The sequence below is a fragment of the Rhinopithecus roxellana genome, chromosome 6 (genome assembly GCF_007565055.1).
Source record: "Rhinopithecus roxellana isolate Shanxi Qingling chromosome 6, ASM756505v1, whole genome shotgun sequence".
NCBI lineage: Eukaryota > Metazoa > Chordata > Mammalia > Primates > Cercopithecidae > Rhinopithecus > Rhinopithecus roxellana.
In genome coordinates, this window is record NC_044554.1 from 143,454,646 (window position 1) to 143,460,405 (window position 5,760).

The 5,760-nt window shown below is 43.3% G+C and overlaps 1 pseudogene across 1 annotated transcript; it reads right to left on the reverse strand.

The window, feature by feature from the left end:
* Positions 1–1,527: 1,527 nt before the first annotated feature.
* LOC104678397 lies at positions 1,528–3,214 on the reverse strand (annotated as a pseudogene). The gene has a single exon (XR_750176.2). The product of XR_750176.2 is annotated as a beta-2-syntrophin pseudogene (transcript).
* Positions 3,215–5,760: the final 2,546 nt, after the last annotated feature.

Consider the following 5,760-nt stretch of genomic DNA (forward strand, 5'->3'; position numbering starts at 1 on the left):
TGCCCCATCTGAAGTGACATCCTCCTCCACCCACTACAGCGCTCACATTCTTCTATGGCACACTTGATCAATCAAGCAAACAAGAAATTTCCCTAGACCTTTCTTCAGAGAGCATAAAGAACATCCAAGTCAATATTACCTATTCTTTGAGATCCAGGGACTATGCTAATTTTGACGTTTTATATTGATATTATACCATTTTAAATGTTTGCAGATATACACCTCCTTCAAAATTAGGAAAAACAAGCTGAGTGTGATTTTCTAACACTACAACATCAGTAATCTTGCTGCTACTGTGTCCTAATGATGACATCTGGCAATGCTTAACCAAAAGCAGGTAGCTGTTCCACAGTCTCATCACCCTGCCCACTGTAGAGTGTGCTGTGAAGCCAACACTAATTCTTCAATTAGCAATTCCTTGTCCATGCCACTGCTGCCACAAAGGGCCAGGCCACGGCCGGGATGCTGCATTCCTTTGTTTTTGGGCAGCCCCAAAACAACTCGACATGATGCTTGTGCGGAAGAGCTGGCTTCACCCACCAAGTCTACTCCTCAAGCAGGCTGGCTCTTCAGGATTTATCTTGCTTAAAGAGATCTGCCTACTAGAAGAGATGCCATTAAGGAAACCCACCTCAAAGACTATTCCTCAAAACTAGGATAGGTGATCTCCTTGAAATGGCAGTGATTTCCAGTTATTCAAATAGTGACTAATAAAGCTCCACTAACCCGAACCAAAGGCACATTTGGTAAGCAATTAAAAAAATGGCTTAACCTAGGAAGAGGATTTTCATTTAAAATGAATCTCACAATATCCCCTGGCTCCTACCAAAAATAAAATGGAAAAACCTAAACCAAGCAAAACTTTTCTTTCAAAGCAGAGTGACTTCCAACTTGCTTTTCAACTCAGTCACCACTAGAAAGGAAGTGGAAGGCAAGGCAAATCAAATTTGCAAGTCCTAAGTCCTAGAGATAGCACTTAAGAGTGGGAAAGCTTGGGATAAGGTGGGAAGTGATGGCCAGACTGAGACAGAGGGAGAGCCAGGGCAAATGGAACAACCCTTTGGTGATACAACTCAAGGACTTCCTATGGTGGAAGGAGCTAGTGAAGACAGTAAATTCCAAGACATACAACCTATCTGGAATGCTCACGAAGCAACAGGCTGCTGCAAGCTAGCACCTGGGAAGGGACAATTGTTCTGAACAAGAGATCAAGGCTAAGCACAACACAAATCTTACAGGGAGAAGAAAAAGAAAACAATGCTTGGGTATTTGATTATGTCTAAAAAGGAAAACAATGAGCCATTCTTTTTAGCAGGAGAAACAAACCTAATTACTCATAAACCATATTACGAAATGAGAATAAATCAACAGCTTCATTTTGGAGCCTTTTAGAGTCCTAGAATATCTGGCCAAGGTAGACTGTGAAAGGTAGGCTCTTCTTTAAACACGGTATGGTTCAGCAGTGATTTGCAGGTCCTTGGGAAGGCACTGTGCTGAAGGAGAGAGCAAAGAGTTTTCTTTTTGTGCTTTTTTTTTTTTTTTTTTTGAGGTGGAAATATTTCTTGTGACAGTCAAGGCTCTTTTCTGATTTTTTGTTGCTCATACAAGCAGTCCCACACGAGTGACTTTGGCCGATAAGAATGTGTGCAACACAAATACAATTGGCTTCGGACAAGAGTGCAGGTCCATGGTCAGTTCTCCTTCGGGACCACCAAAATCCAAGTATAGATTTCGGATGCCATCATCAGCAGACATCTTCAGCCTTTCAAAGGGGTAGCGGTATAATATGCTGCTAGAGCCTCCATTTTCCCTGGAGATGGTGAACCCATTTTCATAGTGAATAGTAAGCCTCACCTCTTGGCCATTTAACATGCAGCCTAGAGAGACTTCCTTGATCAGCTCAGCAGCAGCATGGCAACCCTGAACAAGTATCCTGGTCCAGGATGACAGATCCCGATGTGTCTCCACCCTGAAGAGATGCTGCTCAATGCCCTGTCGAGAGACTGTCCTGGTAGCAAATGTAAGGTCAGATCCAAGGGAGGGGGATCGACATCCAGAGCCAGAATGAACCAACCTTGTGGCAACAAGTGGGTAGCTGTGGCATGGTGATGCCCAGGCATCTCTTGTCCATGGCATACAGTCATAGAGCAGCAAATCCTTCTCAGTCACAGCCATGAGGACAGGTCTCCATTGCTGTCTTCCACCACCTAGTTTTGCCTGTTTTGCCAGCCAGGCAATATGCTTGACCTCTTTACTGCCTCCTGCTGTACTGGTTGCCCCAAGCATGGCGTTGAGTTCAGCCAACACCCGTGGGAGGAGAGCCATTATGTTGGTGTGGATAGCTACGAACCAGGAGTGTGCTGTGGCTGTATCTTTGCAGCGTAGGATCAACGTATTCCTGCTATCAGGAGAATGTAGCTCTACCAATCTGTTTTCCAGATCCGGCATGCTTAGGTTTCTAGCAGCAAAGCACATTTTGAGAGGGGTGATCTTCCTGTCTTTGGTGCTGTTCTGGTATTTTGGCGAACCAGAGTCCTCACTGCCACTAAAGCTTGGTGACTGGGGGGCTGCACCTTCCCGTGGCAGATCTGATACTAATGATGGCTTCTTGATATATGGTGTTACTTCTTGGATGAACTTGACCTCCAGCAGCACCTCCTTGCCCGCGCGCTTCAGCGCCTGCACGGCCTGGTCGTGGGTGGCCTGGCGCAGGTCGGTGCCGTTCACCGACAGGATGGCGTCGCCCAGCCGCAGCGCCCGGCTCTGGTGGGCAGCCAGCCCCGGGAAGATCTTGGAGATGAGGATCGGCATCCGGTTCTCGGGGCCGCCCTTGATGCTGATGCCCAGGCCGCCCGCCTCCTGCTTCACCACCCGCACCCGGCGCACAGGAGGCGACGCGCCTGCCTCACCCCCGGGGCTCTGAAGTGGCGCCGGCGGGCTCGGGGGCCCCCAGGCCGCGGCTTGGGCTTCCGGGCAGCGAGTTGCCCGCACCGCCGCCGTTCGGTAGGCCGTTGAAGGCGGCTGCCGCGGGTCCCAGAGCGGGCTCCAGCTCGGCCGCGGCGGCGTCGCCTGTCAGGCTCAGGCTCTCCCCGCTCAGCTCGGCCACCACTCGGACCCAGCGCTCCCTCAGGAGCAGCTCCACGAGCCCCGCTTTGGTGGCCCGCGTCCACACCGCCATGGCCGGCCCCGCTCCAGCCGCCGCAGCTACCCTCATTCCCTAATTTTGTATTTTTGCTGTCACATGCTTTCAGATAGTAATTTCTAGTTAACACTGTCTCTACCTATCAAAAGTGTTCAGTTCTAATATTCAGTCTTCAGTACTCTTAGAAAAATCACATACAATCAGAATGAACTTTATTTCCTGTAACTTTGCTGTCTCATTTCTTGTCCTTGGTGTTAGTTCTTTCTCTCCTTTCCCTGTAATCTTAGACAGTAACTCTGATACAGCCTTGTTGGTCTCCATCTTGATTGTGCCTTACTGTAATTTGGGATTAGCATTCCAGATCTCTTATATAATTGATGTGTGTGCTGGCATTTGTTTTCAATAGAACTGGATTATTTTTCTGTATTTTTCCACCATGTCTTTTTCTTGGTTTTTACCTTTGTTTTACTGGAGCAAATCTTCAAGTAACCTTCTTGGAGAAGTACATAAGAGAAAGTTTCTGAAAGTCGGAAAATAGCTATATTTTACCATCACACTTTCTTGCCAAATGACTAAGCCTGAAATTTTTCTCAGAGCTTCAAATGCATTGTTTCATTGTCTCTCAGATCCCTTATTGTTGGTGAGATGTCTAATGTCAATCTGGTTCGTTTTAACATTATAAATCATAAATATGGTTGTGTTCCTTACATCCTAACTATAAAGTTAAAAAAAAAAAAATCCTTCTGTTCTGAAATTTCAGATATAAATTTTTTCAGCATCCTGGGAACCCAATGGCCCTAAAGAATTCTGGTGCTTTAGTATTGAAAATTTTTCTTGTATATGTCCATTGCTAACTTCTTCCCACTCCAATTCCCTCTCTTCTTTATTTCCCAGAATATTAGGTCAATGTCATTCTTCTGGGATTGAACCTCTATGTTCAACCTTTTAAAATTTTTCTCGTTTGTCTTTTTTCTCTTGTTCTGATTTTCTTAGTTTCATCTTCATAACTGTCTACTGAATTTTTGCAATTGCATCTTCAAGACAAAATATCTTATTTTGTTCTCCATTGTTCTTTTGTACTTTCCTAGTCTTATTTTTGGATGCAATATCCTCTCAAATTTTCATGCAATTCCTCTCAAATTTTCAAGCTAATTTCATGATAACTAGGTTCTTCTAACATTCTCCTTTTTTCTGAATTATCTGTTTCTTCTAAAGTAAATGTTCTTGTTTTAATTATTTTGTGCTGCTGGTTTTATTTATGTTTTTTATTATCTTTGGCTGTCTTCTTATAAAGAAGAATAGTGGACTAGGGTGATTTTCTAGGATATAAATTATGAGTCCTCTCTCCTGTTGTTTATCTTTTATTTCATGGTGAGGTCTTTCAAACAAAAATGGATGGACCTTGTCTACTGGCAGGCTTCATATTAGGGAGGGCAATAAAGGAGAATGAATTTAGGCTGAAGTGGGGACAAAGCCTCCAAATGCAGTGATGAGGGCTTTATTTCCAGAAGACCTAATTTTATACCAGCAGTTCTTGATCTCTTTGGAGAAGAGGCTTTAGATTTGTTTTGTTGTTACTCTTTCGTCTTTTCAAGTGTTAGGCTGCCTAGAAATGCATGGGCTCCACCTGTACTCTTAAACGAGTTTTGATGTAACTATGTAAAAATAGTTATTTTTTGGCTTCTGGAGGGAACAATGTTTAGACACCTTTTAAGTGCACTTAAAAACATTAAGAAGTAAAAATAAACATTTCAAAGAGCTAAAAATAAATTTTGTCACAGGTACTGTCACTAATTTACTGATTATTGATCACAGGAATCCATCTTGAGCCAGAGGAACAGCAGCACGTGGTAAAACACAAACAGTCCAAGGTCTACAAAAAAGCCTTCAGAACATCCACCTACAGACTGAATAACACATGTTATAGTTAGGACCGTATTTGGGGCTTTGCTAGTTACAAAACTCCATTGAGTTTTAATAAATACACTTTATACTCAAAGCCACTGGAATAAACCATGTAATGAAAAGATTGTCTTGAACTGAATGTAATTTATTCATATTGTTTGGAACAGGGAGCTATTGAACTTAATTATACTTGTAGATTTAAAGGTGTTTTTGGAGGCCGGGCGTGAAGTAGCTTTTAAACAGGATTCAATAGCTGATGGATGGCTGTCATTAGTGTGAACTGTGCTTAAAAACTTCCCAGGAAACCACAAGCGTTAATCTGGAGGAAGTTAAGACCCTGGGTGTCCTCTCTGTTGTGCCACATGGATTCCTCTCTATGAAACAATCTTTCAACAAAGTCCTTTAGGTACTTACATTCATTTAAATGGGGGCTATTAACTAGAATTTTATGCTAGAAAAGTGTTATATCAAGACTGATTTTTATGAAGAGTTATTGAGTAGGTCATGTGCCAGTCATTTTTGTGAGGCAAAATGCAATCCTCAAAACCGTCTCATGAGCAGATGTTATTCCCATATCCCGTATAAGAAAATTGAGATTCACAGAGTTACATAATTTGTACATGGTCAGTGCAACTGCTTGGTGTGTATTTCATCTCTCATTGCAGCCAAGTCAGCGTCGACTTGGATTTCTAATCCCCATCACCAAGGCAGAA